The 16,773-nt window shown below is 46.9% G+C and overlaps 1 protein-coding gene across 2 annotated transcripts in view; it reads left to right on the top strand.

Annotated features, from left to right (window-relative positions):
- The first annotated feature begins 13,802 nt into the window (after positions 1 to 13,802).
- The window catches only part of WWC3 (WWC family member 3), a 103,341-nt gene continuing 100,370 nt past the window's right edge, over positions 13,803 to 16,773 (top strand). The window contains exon 1 of one of the 2 annotated variants that reach the window (XM_033110362.1): positions 13,803 to 13,961. The gene's annotated coding sequence lies outside the window, so the exon portion shown is untranslated. The remainder of the gene's footprint in view (positions 13,962 to 16,773) is intronic. The other variant, XM_033110372.1, reaches the window with a different exon arrangement.

The raw sequence follows: 16,773 nt of genomic DNA, 5'->3' as shown, positions 1-16,773 counted from the left end.
ATTACTTAAATTTGATACAGGTTAATTTTTGCCATCTTTGCTTCAGATATTTTTAAAAAAGAAGTTTACAAGCAGAGTTGAAGTTCTCTCTATCCAATTAATTCCTATCCTTCCCTCCTAAAAGTCACCTCTAATCTGAAGTTGGTGTTTATTTTTTTCTTATCCTTCATCTCAGGTTTTAATTCAAAAGTGTGTTCCATAAACAATATAGTATTGTTTGAGTTTTTAAATTCTACAAATAAATGTAATCGTGAGTTCATATCCTTTACTCACTTCACATTATGATTTCAAGATTTAACCATGTTGATAAAGACCTACTTAATTTTAACTGCTTTATTGTGATTTAGAAATATCACTTATTAACACACTCTCCTATTGTTAAGCATTTAGGTTGTTTCTAGTAATTGAGAATCACGGCTCTGGTGATGGGGCAGGTGCCGGTGAGTTTCTCTAGGGACTATGCCTAGACAAGAATTCAACATAGGTGCAGAGCTGAGGCGGCTGGGATTCCTAGGAGAGGAATGGCTGATTCAAGAGGGCCGGTGTTGAGTGAGAGCCCCACTTCCTCGCATCCTGTGTGTGGTATGAGGCATGGCTTTAGGAATCAAGGCTAAGTATCTTTTCATGCTCATTGACTAGCAAGGTTTTATCGTTCGTGAATTTTCTCTCCATAGTTTTTGCTTATTATCCGCTTGGGTTGTCTTTTTCTTATTGATTTGTAGATATTATATATATATATATTTCTGTTTCAGACGGGGTCTCGACAGGAACCATGTGGCATGCGCAAACCCAGTAATTTAAGGCAAACAATAAAGGGACTATTCACAAAAGCATGGACAGGTTGGGGGCAAGCGACCGTGGCTGTGCAGCACCCAAGGTGGGCAGCAGAGGGCAGTGCTCACCACCTCAGACCTGAGGTGGCCGCGCAATTGTTGAGCAACAATTCTCAGATTTCTGGGCTTTTCGAGCAAAGGGCACTGACAAGCTTTGTTCAAGGATGATTGGATAACAGCCAGCCTTGAGAGCCAGAGATAGTGGACATAATAAAGATAGAGCATATCGCCCTCCCTGGAGACATTGCAGGATCCTGAAGCCTTCTTCCCATCCGGGAGACCTTTGCTCACCTTCCAGTGTAACGAACCTGGAGGGGGCCCTCCCCTCGGCCCCTGAGGGGATTTGCTTGCATTCCGGATGGCGGCATCTGTCTGCAGGGGAGGATGGGCAGACCCTTAGCCGCCGTGATAACAGCTCCAGCTCCTAAGTCAGGGCTCCCCTCCTGTGGTGCCTCCTCCCACGCATGCAGGTGAACATTGGCCCCTTGTCACGCGTCCCTGTGGGAACTGGGGAGCTGGGTACCAACTCAAGCTATGGCTATGGCTGCTGCCTTTTGCTGTAATCGAGTCTGCGCCTCTGACCAGGGCTCTGGCACCTTTGGTCAGCAGTATGTACATGAAACTGGGGCAGGCTGACTGGCTAGCCCTGACAGCAATGAGCAGAGCCCAGGAAATGTAACTGTGTGGAGAGGAGCTAAGTTTGGGTGGAGGGACAGAGCCATCTCCCTCCGGGTGGGAGCCAGGGCAGTACACACACATCATCTGCCTCTGGTCTGCCCCAGATGCTCCACCTGCAAACCAGAGGGGCTAGAGCACCTGATTCAGTTCATACAGGTCAGCCTCGCAGGCACAGAGCAAAGTGGGGACAGGTGGAGAACTGACAGGGCTACAGGAAAGGCGCCTATCACAGCAACTGGTGCTTTTTTTGTGCTTTGCAAATGTCTTCTCTTGGACTGTGGCTTGTCTTTCCCTCCATAATTGTGGTGTGTTTGATACTGGTTTTTTGGTATGTGTTCAAGCTTGCTTTATGTACTTTTACCTGGTCTGTATTGGTAAACATTCCACGTGTGTGTTGACTAATTATTGTATGCTGGCTTCTATGTAGTCCGCTAGCTCAAGATAAGCAACAACAGTAATAGTGACTAATTGGAGCAGGGTATGTGTGTGGGTTGGTTACAAAAAGAGAAGTGGAACTACAATACTTCACAATACCAACGTGCAGGCGGGTAGCTGCAAGTACCAGAAAGCAAGACTTCTCTGGATCAAACAATGAAACTGAGATCTCTTTTCATAGGAAGTCCAGATGCAGCTGTCTTCAAGGTCGGCTGAATCATCAATTTCATGATGTTGTCCCATTTCTCTTCTCTACTCTCCTTCCTATTAGTTTAATCAATGTGTTGGGAGCAAGACATTTGTAGGAGTTCCCAGTACCTCGTCCAAACTTGACAATGTCAAGAGGAAGAGATAAATAATGTTATCATATGACTCTGTTAAAAAGAGAGAAAACTTTTCCCAGAAGCCCCCCCTATCAGACTCCCATCATGTATCAGTGGCTAGAGTTGGGTCACACTGGTTTTCCTGAAAATATTACTAACAAGGCAGAAGATAATAACATTAGTCAGATTGAGTTGATTCTTAAAGCGACAGTTGACTTTCCCTTCCGGAAACATGCTGCACAGTGTGGGGGTGGCTACTCGAGCAACATTTGGACTCTTAGGTAGAAAGGCTAGTGGATGGATGCCAGATAGGCAACCGAAAGCCTTCACTACGGGGGTGACCAAACTAAAGCAAACTTTCAAAACTCAATGGCAAAAAATGAGCGACAGTTGGAAAACAGGCAAAAGACAGAAGAGACATTTCACTGAAAAGGGGATACCGATAACTAACACATGAAAAGATGTTCAACATCACAAGCCATTTGGGAAATACAAATTTAGAGTACAATGAGATATCATTACCCACCTATCAGAAAGGCTAAACTAAAGCAAAATAGAGACAACACCAAATGCTGACTAGGATGAGGAGAAACCAGACCATTCACACATTAATAATAGGAATGACCCTGTCTTGCTGGGTCAATGGCACATCTTTTATTCCTATGCTGGTATTAGGACCCTAGCGCCTCACAGTGAGGGTCAATACTGGGGTCCAGTCTCCTTCTGACGCAGTAAAGTGATGTTTCTCCCTAGCTACTCTGTGTATTTAATATTTGTATTATATTTTATACAACATGTCTATGTGTTGTAGAAATATGAGGGGCATGGGATGTATTAGTCAATCTGCCCAATTGCCAGAACTGAAAGTTGTAGTCTGTTTCCAATTATTTAATATTATAAATAATGCTATGATGAATATCCTTGCCCATTAATCTTTATGCACATCTCTGGTTATTTTCTTTGGATAAGTGCCTAGAAATGGTCAAACAGTATGAACATTTTTAAGGTGTGTGATATATAATGTCCCATTGCCAATCCCAAAGAATGCACCACTTTACATTCCCCGAGAATTCCTGTTTTCCTGCATCCTTACCAATGTTTGGAAACTTTAAAAAAATTCACCATTCAGTTAGATTAAAAACAAAATAGGGGGGGGGGTTAAAACAATATCTTTTATATTTTTAACCGGTTAGAAAAAATAAAAATAAGAATAAAATTGTGTGATATGTGGAAATTATATACAATTGAAATTTCAGTGTCAACAAAGACAGTTTTATTGGCACGCAACCATATCCATTCCTTTACACATTGTCGACGGTTGCTTTCAAGTTACAGTGGCAGAGACCTGTGGCCTGCAACACCTAAAATATTTACAATCTGACCATTTACAGAAAAGGTTTGCCAACCCTTCTTTTAAATAAAGTCAGTCCATACACAAATACATTGTAATATAGTCATACGATGATACTAACCATAGCTGAGACCAGATGAGCTACAACTACACACAACAGCCTGAATGAATCTCACAAACACAGAGTTAAGAAAAAGAAGCCGATACAAAAAAAAAATACATGCAGTATGCATCTTATTGATAGAGCATTTAAAAGCAGGCAGAACTGACCTCTGCTGATAAAAGTCAGGAGAGTAATAACCCTGCGAGGGACTGGATAGTGAGTGGAAGAGATGCCCATGAGGGGGCCTCTCAAGTGCCAATCTGGGTGCCAGTTAGATGGATGAATTCGTTTTATGAAAATTCATTGAGTTCTACGCTTATGCTTTGTGCATTTACCTGTAGGTAAGTTATCCTTCAACAAAAGCTCTAGGGGAAAAAAAAGTGACGGGGAGACCCTGCTTGGCCACATCTGGGAACAAGCAGTCAAATCAAAGCAGGCCAAATTTCTTCTGTATTTTCTCACTTCCTGTTTCTTCACTCCTCTTCTATATCTCAGCTTTCATTGCTTTCCTCTCTCTCCTCACTGCCTCCTCCCACCCCACTTTAGGGGGACGAGCTCCTCGGGAATTCCTCTTAGCTACAGCAGACCTATTCTGCGAGGAATAGGAAGTAGGTTGCTGTTATGCAGGTCTATGCATTTGTCACAGTTATTTATTGCCGTGTAACTAATCACCTCCAAAATGTATGGCTTCGGTAACAATATGTTATTGTTTGCCCGTGATTCTGTGAGTCAGGCAGGGCTCAGGTAAGGAATGCTTCTGTTCCATGTGGCATCAGCTGCAGTCATGCACTGGGCTGCACAGCTGTCCAGGATGGAAGGTGCAAGAAGCCTTAACTTACGTAGTCTGTCTCCTCAGCCCTCCTTTCCACGTGGCTATCATAGGCTGCCTGATAGCATGGCGGTCTCAGAGTAATCAGGCTTCTTACATGGTGTCTGACTTCCAGGAGCAAGAATGTGGAAGCACCAGTTCTCTTAAGCCTGGGGATGGAAATCCTAGCACATCACTTCCACCATATTATATTGGGCAAGTAAGTCACGAGGTATGTTCATTCAAGACAAGGGGAAAGAGACTCTCTTTGTTGATATGAGCAACAGCAATGCATTTGTGACCTCCTTTAATCCACCTAGAACTTTATCTAGGGTGCTAGTAGCTGAGTTGGCTGGAGCTTACCACACTTCCCGGAACCCCTAGGGTGCTAGGGCCTCAAATGATTACAGCAGATAGCCCTGCCCCTTCCACATCACGGGAGACTTCCGGCAACCCATTAACGTAACATGTCTATGTTCCAATCACTGAAGTGCCATGTGTTGAGCATGAAAGTCAAGCAACATAATATTACCATGACAGTGACCACTGTTACCTGAACTTCTGGCTGGGTCGATGCTCCCTAAATTTTCATACGCATGGGAGTCACTGGGGACTCTAATTAAAAACCAGGTTCTGCTTCCGTAGGTTTGGAATGAGGCCTGAATGTGCTGCTCTGTGGGCCAGAGTATGGCTGTCACTATGGTTGGGCACACGCTGGTACAAACGCTCCCTGGTTAAATTGGCTTAGAGTTTAGCTGGTCCTTTATAAGAAACATAAATCAGTTGGTTAGGGATGAAACAATTTATTCGGATGACAACCAATCATCCCCCCGCCCCCCCCCCCCCAAATCTGTAAATGGATGAGAACATGACAAGGGCAGAAAATTAGATTCAGGTTTAGGCCAAAAAACAGAAACGCAAGCACTTTAGGAGGAATGTGACTTGAATCGTATCAGACCTTATCAGCTCTGAACAGGCTCTGGAGGGCTGAGCAAGGTTTCTGAGTTTGGGTGGAATTCATTTGGTCAACAATATTGGTATTTGATCATATTATTGACACAGGGTTGCAAGGATGGACTTGTGATTTTTTTTTATGTAAGCACCACAATTTGGACATTGTACAGCTCTTCAGAAGTGCTGATTACAGCTCTCAAGCTCTCAAAAGTGGCGTGTGTGTGTGTGTGTGTGCACAAAAAAAGATTTATTCAGTTTTACAAATTTGATAGTCAACTTATTTAAAGTTTTCCTTCACCTTTTAAATTCAGCCTAGAAACTTTATTATTGTTTTTTTTTAAATCATTGTAAATCATTTCTAAGTCTAGCAAATAATAGCAAACCCTTTAAAGGGACCTTTGGAAAATACTTGATCCCACTTGCAAACTTAAACACTTTCATGAATTTTAAAATACATTTAAAACTCTTAGTATGCTGTACTCAGTTCCCTTTTTAATCAGTTCAATTGTCTCAATTAACAAATACATTCCCAAGTATGCAAATAACTTTTAAATCCAATAAATTAGACTTATAAATACAATGAAACTTAAGTTCTCTTAAAATGTGCCACTATTGTATAAAAAATTAGGTTTCTACTAAAATCACAAGTTTAGATTAATTACTCAATGATACATTTTACAGTGATTTCCAAAGCTCAGAAATTCTTGAAACTTTACAAATGCATAAAATATCCACTATATACAGATTCCTTCTTCACCTCAAATATGAATCCTATAGTTGTGATTCTCTTCAAAGTTTCTGTACTTTTCCTAAGTCATCCTGGCGCTGAGAGCGTCCCCCATCACAGATGGTAGTTACCACCTCGTGACTGAGATTGCTTACCCAAGATTTGGGCTGGCCCCTGGCTAGATTCTTGTCAGTGACCCTAATGGGACACTTGAAACCTATTAATGATTGCTATGTCCACAATGCTCTACTCCACGGGAGGTGGTCTCAAGACCCTGACCCTTAGTTTTAAGCTGTACACATTATTGATTCTTCTGCGTAGCCCTGGACATTTGAAGGACTGGCAGCTTGATGCCTCGGTTGGATTTTGCATTTATGTGGTTCTCAAAATATGTACTTTTCCCTCTAGCTCTAAAGACCTTTGCACTCCAGGAATCCTAAGATACGTAAATACCCTTTTATCTGCTAATAAGACCTTTGGAATCCATGGAATCTTCCTAGAGGCTTTGATGAGATTGGGTTTGGATCTTAGGGCAGGATTGCTTCATAGGTGCTGGTGTTTTCTTCCTTAGAGGCACATCACATCTAGATTTCTCTTTTTGTGATTTCAGCAGGAACACGTACTTTTTTACATTCCAAATTATACAGTAGTCCCTACCCCCTACCCCCATCCAAGGTTTCTCTTTCTGAGGTGGGCCCTTTGGAAGATGCTTAGGTCGTGATGGTAGAGCCCCATGAATGGCATCAATGTTCTTTTACAAGAGACCTCACAGGGCTCCCTTACCCCTTCTGCCATGTGAGGACACAGGAAGAAGTCTGCCACCTAGAAGACAGCCCTCACCTGACCATGCTGGCACCCTGACCTTGGACTTCCAGCCTCCAGAACTGTGAGAGATAAAGTTCTGTTGTTTATAAGCCCCCCTGTCTGTGGGATTTTGTGAAAGCAGCCTGAAACAGACTAAGACAGGGTCCCACATTTTCATTTTGTGTTGTGAAACGTAGGCCCCAAATTAGGTAGCCAGTCCTGAGTAGGGACTCCAGGAGAATCAAATCAGGCAAAAGGCAAACCTTGCTTACAGCGTGGTTGGCTTTGGGCTGGCTTTTGGCCCATTTCTATTTCTGTGCCAGGTAAGTCTGGCTGAAGTTCACAGAGACATGGCCTAAAGCTGAGTGACAAACAGATCCGGGCTCCCAAATGTGCTTACGCAGAGTGAGTGTGAGCGTTTGCTCAGTGATGGGAGTGGGGCTTGGCACCTCTTGGCTGAAAAACACGCCGTTATTGATTGAGAGGTTACTACCCAGATGGCTCTTTGAATCAGTATTGTCCAATCACTTTTCTTAGTTGCCACCCCCTCCACCGCCGTCCGTGTGTGTAATACAGCAATTCGTACACTAATGAAACGGGGCTGGGTGATTCAATGCGCTCCCCTGCAATGCTGATGCTGCTGGTCCATGTACCAGCCTGTGAGCAGAAAGAGTCCTAGAAACAGAGTAGCTGGTGATGGAGTCCAGAGGTGTGACGAGTCATTCATGTGCCAACCTGACTGGGCCATGGGGGCACAGGCATTTGGTCAAACATGATTCTGCATGTGTCTGTGAGGGAGCTTCTGGATGAGACGAACTTTGAGTCGGCAGACTAAGGAAAGAAGATGTGGGTGGGCCTCACCCAATCAGTCGAAGGCTTGAATGAATCAAAAAGATTCACTCTCCTGCAAGTGAGAGGGAATGGCTCCTGCCTGACTGATGGAGCTGGGGCATCAGTTTTTCCTGCCTTTGGACTCGAACTGAAACGTCAGCTCTTCCTGGGTCTCAAGCCTGCCGGCCTTGGACTGGAACAACACCATTGGCTCTCCTGGGTCTCCAGTTTGCTGACTGCGGATCTTGTGACTTGTCAGCCTCCACAATCACATGGGAACATTCTTTATCATGAATCTCTAGATATATACTTCCTATTGGTTCTGTTTCTCTAGAGAACCCTGACTACTACAGAGGTCAAATGGGATAGCTGGGCTTCAATGTTAAGGGCTGATGCTTTTCAGCAGTGGCCAGATCACACTGGGCTGGTTACTTACAATCTCTGAGCCTTGGTTTCCCCACCATAAAGCCTGGTAGTACAAATTACACACATAGGGTTTTTCAACCTCGGCACTAGTGTCCGTGGGCTGGATCATTCTTTGTGTGTGTGTGTGGGGGCCATCCTGTGCACTGTAGGATGTTGAGCAGAATCCCTGGTTTCTACACACTAGAGGCCAGTAGCATCCCTCGCCCCAGTTGTGACAACTAAAAATGTCTTCAGACATTGCCAAATGGCCCCGGGGGTCACAATCGCCCTGCTTGAGAAACACTGATATAAAACTACCATCTTGAGGTCGTTGCTCCAGGATCTAGTGAGGTTACATGTGTTCTAAAACTGTTCCATTCATGCTGCAAAAGAGACTCATTTATAATGCTGGTGTCATTCAATGGAAAAAAAATTGTTAATGACCCAGAGACTGCTCTTTTGGTGTGGGATAAATCCTCCTCCTTGTGTCTGTAAGCATGAGACTTCCAAGCCGCTCTGCTTGGCGCATAGAGCGGAGGTCTGCAGTTTAAGAATCTGTTTTTCCAAACGCACAGGGGACCAGAGTCATAATCCTAAACAGGAGAGAATCCAGCCAGGAGTATTTTGTAGTATGCTGGCTCATGGCAGCTGTGTCTTCCTGAAATTATGGTTTGCCTGGAATACGTTTTCAATTGGCTCGTTAGCATTTTGTTGAATATAGCCCATGGGTTAGGAAAGAAAAGAAGTAAAACTGTAGCTTTGGGAAGGGAGACTTGGAGAGGCAGGAAGTGGGTGACTATGAGTGTTCTAAGTTTGGGAGAGATTGGTCTAACATTTTTTTTTTTTAAACCTGCATTTGAATAACCCAGGTACAAAAGGAGTCTGCCTGCAACAAGACAGCCATGAACTAAATCCAAGGACACTGGCTTCGCGCTGAGAAGCCAACGCAGAGCAGAACGAAGCACTAAAATGGACCAAACACAAAGATTGTTTGGCTTATCCACACAGCTGACTCTTCCGGAATACCCTGCATCTCTTTGGAGTGAAAGATTAGGAAATGAGAAAAACCCTTCATCTCCAAACTGGACACAAATCAAGGAAGTCCCATTTGAGAAATATGCTCCCAGTCTCCCCATCCACACACAAAATCTAAACAACGGCTTTTCCGATCACAAGTCAACTAAGTGTCTAAAGTTAAAGACACAGAGCCATGAAATAAAGGCTCAAGGAATAACCCCACCCCTTCCCCATTCCAGTCTCTGAGCCTGGGGAGAGGTCTGGGGTTAGGGATCTTGGCATTTCTGTCTTCCTTTACAGTCCCTAAACCAGCAAGACAGGAATTAGCAAGCACTACATCTAATCTCCACGGTGTGTGGATTTGCATTATTTAAATACATGGGAAGCGCCCATAATCGAGTAATTATTCCAGCATTTGAAGAATGCCAAACAATGAGCCATTTCTTCTTCAGACCCAATCCGGCCCATTTCCGTTTTCCTCTTAGCACATTGTGTAGAATTACCCAATGTGTCACTTCCTAGAACACTTGATTGTTTACACAAGTAAGCAAGACTTCTTTGGCAGTATTTATTTCTCTCATTTTAGACATGATGATTGCAGCCTTCGCGGTGCTCCCTTTTCTAGAAGCTTCTCAAGTATTGAATATGTATAGAGGCAATTTTGTTCCTTCCTTTTTAAAACAAAGGTTACCCTTTGGGAAGAGGGGTGGAGCGAGAAGGCCGAATCTAATTGAGAATAAAATCTCCAAACTCTGTGCTTGCTTGTCTGGTATGCAAGGAGTGTGTTGGATTTACTCCTTAACAAGCATTTTAAAGAAAATATGCTGCAAGCTATACTTGAGTGCATTTTAACAGTTTCGGCAAGGGGATTTCCCAGAGGGTCTGTGAGGAGGAGAACAATTATTTGCATCTCGATTACCCAGAGCCTAAGTGGATTTTTCCTGAGCTGTTTTTCCATCAGAAATCTTGGTGGGAGGAGAGGTCACTCCAATGTTTGTAGTTCTGTTGTTGGCAAGGCTGTGGTTTTAATATGGAGGCAATAAAGAATGCATAATTGTGCATTTACCGAAGACCAAAGACTGCTTTCCCTACAGTGTTTTGTGTGTGCATGTGTTTTTGTCCAACACGGAAAGCCCCGCTTGACTGTAAGAAAGACAGGCCTTATTCTCCCTAACAATTAACACACGCAGACAAGGCTTTCCAATTTATGACAAAGTTGGGAGTTAAGAGTCCCTTCATCCCTCCTACCAACTCTCCTCCATCCCAACCCCCAGCACAGGTCTTTGGGGACAATCAACAGCTGCCTGGGGCAATCATTACAAGTCAAAACGGACTAATGGTGCAATAGAGGGGGCCTCAGGGCACTCCAAGTTTCGTTGGCTCCTTGTAGGAAGACAAATGCAATGAGCCTTCTTTACTTGTCTGAGTCAGAGAGGTCCAGGGGCCGTGGGTGGGCATGTGGATAAAGCTTCTTGAGTGAGGGTCTCCAATCTGTTGTCACTGGCGTGCCATGTCACTCTCCTGAATTCTCTGGTATTTATGTGCAAATGCCATTAGGGACACCTGTAGATGTTATGATGAGCAAATGATTCATATTTGCTAAGCACTTGGAAGAGGGTGAGGCAGCCGACTCTCTTAGGTCAGGTCCCCTAAAAGCTCTGTCGAGGTGGGGGTTCTCATGTGAGTGAGTGATTGGGGTGTGCTGGCTGATGGAGGTATGGGAGGCAGGCTAGGGCAGGGAGGAGCTAGAAAAGCCATGGTAGCTCACAGCAGATCTGGAATGTGAGGTGCACTAGCATTTGTACCACCAAGGCAAGGGGGCTGGGCTGTCATCCTGCAGAATGAGCCCCTGAGGGGGTGGGTGTAACATCTCAGACATCAGTCAGCCACGGGTAAGTCTCTGAAAGGGTGCCTGCCCCAGCCTGGGAGATCTGGGCGGGGCGCTGCATCTGCTATGCAAATCAACAAGTATTTGATGACAGCCGCTCCACGTGCCAAGGAACCAGGGCTCAGAACTCGGGAATCTGAAGACCTGAGCCTGCTTCCTCATCCAAGGCGTCTTTCTTTTGGTCTCAAAAGGCCTGCCTCCTCTGAGTCCCTAGTTTGAGGTTGGCTGACCTCATTTGTAGACGTATTACAGTCATAAGTGCCTATTTCTTTGTTTAGCCCTGAACTTGGCGGGTAGGGAGTGCAATGTTCCATCCTGTTCTCTGTAGCACCCCAACACCCAGCACAATGCCTGCACCTAGTAGGTCTGCAGCACATACTTGCTGTCAGTTAGAATGAATACATAACACCTGTCACCTTCAGCGGCAGGCCTTTTAGCTCCTAATGGGTGTAGCTTCCCACACCCCCTCCCTCTCTATCTGATCTTTTCATCTTGCCTTTCCTTCCCCCAGTTCTTTGCTGTGTGGGGGTGTTCTCCCTCTTTTTCCACCCCCCTTCTGTTGAGGCTGGCTTCGCTGCAATACCCTGCAGCCCCATTCAGGGTAATTTCCACCGATAGCGCCCTGATTTATGAAATTCTCAAACGACATGATGCCTGGAAAGGCCAGAATGCAGCTTCAGCCCGGCCATGCGTGGTGGTGAGGTGACTGCAGGGTGAGCAGGAGGAGAGGGGAAAGGAAGGCAGTGGCAGCCCCCTTGGGAATAAATCATGCTGATCAGAAGGAAAACTATCAGAGCAAGGCACTTGGGCATTCCCTGGGCCGTGCAAGATCACCAAGTATTTGTTTTTTTCATTCTCTCCCTCTCTTTCCCTTTGACATTGAATAACCATCCATGTTTAACTAAAAGGACTTCAGTGGAGGAATTTCTGGCTTATAACATTCGGGTGGGGGCAGATACTTGGGGAGCAAGGATGTTTCTGCGTTGTGGTGGGAGGAAAGGCCTTCCTTGGATATGGCCCAATTAGCACTTTCCATGCCTTCACATTCTTCTTTTTTTAAACAACTTTCCCCTTCTAAAAGTAATATTACCATTTTACAATTTGGAAGGAAAATAATTTTTTAAAAAAACAAGTCATCCCTCTGAAGGAATGCAAACTACTAGGGCCATTTTGGCAGGTTTTCCTTTAGCCTCTTCCCCTAGATATCTCCATTTGGACCCCTGTTAAGAGTTTTTACTAGATATTTTTGTATCACTTTAACAGCGTTTTGAAAACCTCCCTGATATTTTCCTGATTTCCTGGCATTAAGTCTTGTGGCCAAGGGTCTGGAGCACTAAGTAATTGGGGGATTTGGAGCAAGACAGAACCCCAACTTTGGACTTCAGTTTCCCCAGCTATGAGATGTGAGAGGAACATAAATTACCACGAGGTTTCATGTTTTAGGAGCTGACCTGGCTTCCTCCCCAGCAGTGGCCTACTTGGGTATCTGCTCAAACTATCAAACCCTCCAGACTGGAAGACGGAAGAGCTCAGGGCAGGTCAGAGTGCTGGCTCTGAGTGGGGACTCTGGGTCAGCCCTTCTGGGGCTCTCCAGGCAGGAGAAGTGGCCACCTGCCCCACCTCGGGTTCCTTCTCCAGCTCCCTCGGACCCCCTCGGGGGCTCAACCCACCTTCGCGGATATTCGGGAGACCCAGGGCACAGCTACCTCCCCTACCCCAAGTGAGCAGAGGGGAGGAACGGGTGAAGTGAGGTGACCGCCCTCTCCCCCAAGAATTGTTTGGGCCCCAGGAGTCAGACCTAGGCAGGCTGAGCCTGCAGCCCGGGTGGGGCACCGTCCTCCCGGCCCCCCTTCCTCTCCGCGGTGGCCCGGGGGCGGACGGACGCGGTGGCGCCCATCCTGGCCCCCGTGCGGTTTCCCGGCGAGGCCTTAGGAGGTGGTGGAGCGGGAGGGGAGAGGGAGGAGCACCCGGAGCAGGGTGTGGGTGGGAAGGAGCAGTGGGCTGGGGTGGAGGAGAGGCGGCAGGCGGGGTGGGGGCTGGCGGGTAGAGAGGCCCAGAGTGGAGTAGCCCCCGGGGAGACTGGAGGCGGAGCAGCCGAGAGAGATGGAAGGAGTTGCCTCGGCCGTGGGACCGGGAAAAGAGGGGGCGGAGCAGCGGGCGGGGCGTGGGCGGGGCGTGGGAACGCCCCGCCCCCGACCGGGCCGCGCCGAGGAACGAAGATGGCCGGGCGCGCCGCGGGAACCGAGAAGCCGCTGGCAGCAGCGGCAGCAGCAGCTCCTGGGCTGTGACTCCACGCGTGGCAGCGACTCTAGCGACCCGGGCGGAGCGGGCGTGCGGTGCAGACAGCGGCGCGCAGGACCAGACGGCGGCAAGCGGGCGCCGGTGCACGGGCGCCCGGCGGAGGATGCACCGGGCGCGGCGGGCGGCTCCCCGCAGCCGCCCCCGCGCCCCGGGCGCCGGGCCTTAGTGCTGGCTGAGGAGGCGGCGCGCGCGGGGCGGCCGGGCGGCGGCGGGGCCCGCGCAGTCATGCCATGGCTGAGCGGCGGCCGGCGGCGGCGAAGGGGACAGCCGCGCGAGGCCCCGCGAGAGCCGCCGCCGCCCGCGCAGCCCCCGCGGGAGCCGCCGCCGCCCGCGTCCCCCGCCGCGGCCCCCGCGCCTCCCGCGCCCTCCGCGCCGCCGCGGGCCCGGGAGAGCGCCGAGCTGCCGCTCCCCGCCGGCTGGGAGGAAGCTCGCGACTACGACGGCCGCGTCTTCTACATCGACCACAACACGCGCCAGACGTCGTGGATCGACCCTCGCGACCGGTAAGGGCGCCGGCGGGGGGCGCGGACCCGGGCCAGGATCCGGGCGCCCCATCCCTTGGGTCCTGGGAGAGGCTCGAGGACACCGGGAGGTCCCCACGTTCCCATCCCCGGGGCCCTGGCCGAGGATCGAGGCGCCCAGTGTCCCGGCTTCAAGCCCCGGAGCGCGGAGTCCCGACCACCTCCCGGGCCCCGCCGCGGGCGGACACTCTGACTTGGTTCCCTCACGTCACCCGCTGACCGGCGCCTGGGAGCTGGGCGCCTGGAATTTCCTCTCCCGAGGCTGACGGATGGCCCTCTTTTCCTTTTTCCGCCGCGGCCTCGCCCATCCCTGCCGGGCCTCTGCGGCCCGCGGCCCACGGCCCACGGCCCCGGGCTGTGGCCTCGCAGGCGCCCCGGCCCGCGGTGGCCAGATGAGCTGTCACCTTGGAGCACAAACGTGCGCCCCAGCTTCGTGGTGTGGGTTCCTTGTCTGACGTACGCAACCTAGTTTCCATCCATAGACTGCCGCCAGACGGGACACTTAAGGGATCCCCAGTTCTTTGGGAGTTGGGAGAGCCTCTTCCCAAACTGTGATGGTTACTCTTTAGCGCCTTAAACGTTGAGTTAAAATTCTGATTGAAACAGCTTTGTGTACTGCGGCCAGAATGAAATATGATTAGACCCAGATGCTTTTGGAATAAACGAAACGCAAGAGTTGAATTTTAGGTTTCCTTTTTGTGCAAGATACGAATAGGGCACTAAGTTGTCTTATTCATGCAAGTAAATCCTATGGAGGAAAAAACGGATTCTTGCATTTAATGAAGTTCATGCAGTGATGCTTTTCCTTAACTTTTCAATGGCTCAGCTGCTTTTGGAGAGATGCATTTTTTCGTGTGGCATTGGGAATTCTGTTGAAACGCAGTGTTTCCAATGGTTATCTGATATCTTGTCCTATCTGGAGCAAGTTTTCTCCACGGCCTGAGTGCCAGAAAAGTAATACCGCAGGCTTCCCAGTGATTTTAAGACTTGAAAAGGCCCTGTGTAGTGACATCGCGCCTGCTTCCTCCTACCTGCACAGGAAAAGGCAGCGCTGCATGGCACTGGTGTTTGAAAATAAACTTTGGAGGAGGGAAGCTGCTGAATTATTGTTTGAAGATTTCTCTGGGTTCAGATAGGGAAAAACAAAACAAAACAAAACAAAGCAAAAGGATCGTGGTTCCGTAACATTCTCTCTGAACATTGCAAACTTCTGGGCTCAGAAACTTAGATAATCCTAGCACAGTTTTATGGATTAAAAAGATGCTTACTTATTTGAAAACCAGGTGAGATCATATTATAATTTTAACCAAAGGCTAGAGCCACAGCTGTTTGATCAAGCCTTGGATGGTTCTGGAATTGGTAGAACTGCCTGGAATGTGGTGCCCTTTTATGCTGTATGTCTGTTAAAAACGCAAACAACTGGAAAATGAACCAATTAAAAATACTGTTTTGCTTCGGAAGGGCTAAGGTTCATTTTATGAGGGTAATATAAAACAGTTGTGGTTACATTGGAGTGGGGATTCGTGATGAAAAGTATAAATGTAAGAATTTCCATTTTTATGGTACGACACAGGGCATAGGTGAGCAGACCCTACAGAAGTTAGCTTGTAGAGTCTTCCTTTTTGTGTATTTCATACACATTTCCTGTTTCTCCTTCCAGAAATCTGTTACTGAATGACATTCTCACCCTTTTCAGACATCACTTATGTTAGAGCTTTTTAAAAGGTCCTGTTTCTAATGCAAAAGTGTCGATTGAGTGAACAAAAGTGGGTATTTTACATTTTTTGTGAAGTAAAAACGTGTATACTTTTATGAGACATTGTTTTTATAGTGAGTGAAAATTCAGCAGGGGACAGCTTGCACTTCAGCTCCCATAATACCTTGCCCGAAATATGTATGGAATGTTCGGCAAGCCACAAACATTTAAGTGGAGTCTCTGAAGGGTGTAAATGGTGTAATAGTCATTCTTCTTCTTCTTTCAAAACAGAACCCTGCCGATTTTTATAGATTTTTATAGGTGACCGGGTAGCCTTTAAAGTTGGAATTGTTTTATTATGTGGAAAAAACTGTGTTGGAGCCCATCTTCTCCACGCGTGTCTGACAGTTAAAACCTTTTTTGAGTTACCTTTGATTCACATGACCAGAAAACAGTATTTAAGAGATGAGGACTTTCCCCAAACAGCTCCCAAAGTGAGAACTGACAGGAGAGAGACCAATAGATAGGTTTTTAAGGAAAATGAAATTATGGAGGAATTTGAGTGGAGTAGGTTAGGAGAAAATTGTTGCTGACATAAAACATTTCATATATAATTTAGTACAAACTGTAATAGCATAAAATATACTCCTGCAAGCAAAGTAACCAAGGGCCAATGGTTGTAAACAATCTCTTCCAGTTTTCTATTCATTCCATTCATTGTTGTGTTTAATAGCATTGGACATTGCCATCTCAGGACGTGTTGGTGAATTATGGTAGCTGTACTTTCTTTTTTAAGTCACAACAAAGAGGTTAAAAGCCTAAGGAAACATCTTTACAGATGTGGCTACAGATGTGTAAAACATCTCAGTACTTTCAAAACAGAATTCTTTTAGTTTGATTATGAACCCACCTTAGGTTGAAATTCACTTTCCCCGCGGATCAGTATTGCGAGTGTAATTTTCACAGTTAGTTTTCTGGGAATCGTACCCAAAACCTTAAAAAATTATAAAGTTAATTCACCATTTCTATAGCTGGTAGTTTCTGTGGGTGAGTCTTGTGTGGTTTACATTAGTGGCACATATGTATTCTACATATATT

The sequence above is a fragment of the Rhinolophus ferrumequinum genome, chromosome X, assembly GCF_004115265.2.
Source record: "Rhinolophus ferrumequinum isolate MPI-CBG mRhiFer1 chromosome X, mRhiFer1_v1.p, whole genome shotgun sequence".
Classification (NCBI taxonomy): Eukaryota; Metazoa; Chordata; class Mammalia; order Chiroptera; family Rhinolophidae; genus Rhinolophus; species Rhinolophus ferrumequinum.
Note: the sequence above shows the minus strand (reverse complement) of the source record. Positions and strands in the feature narration are given on the sequence as shown.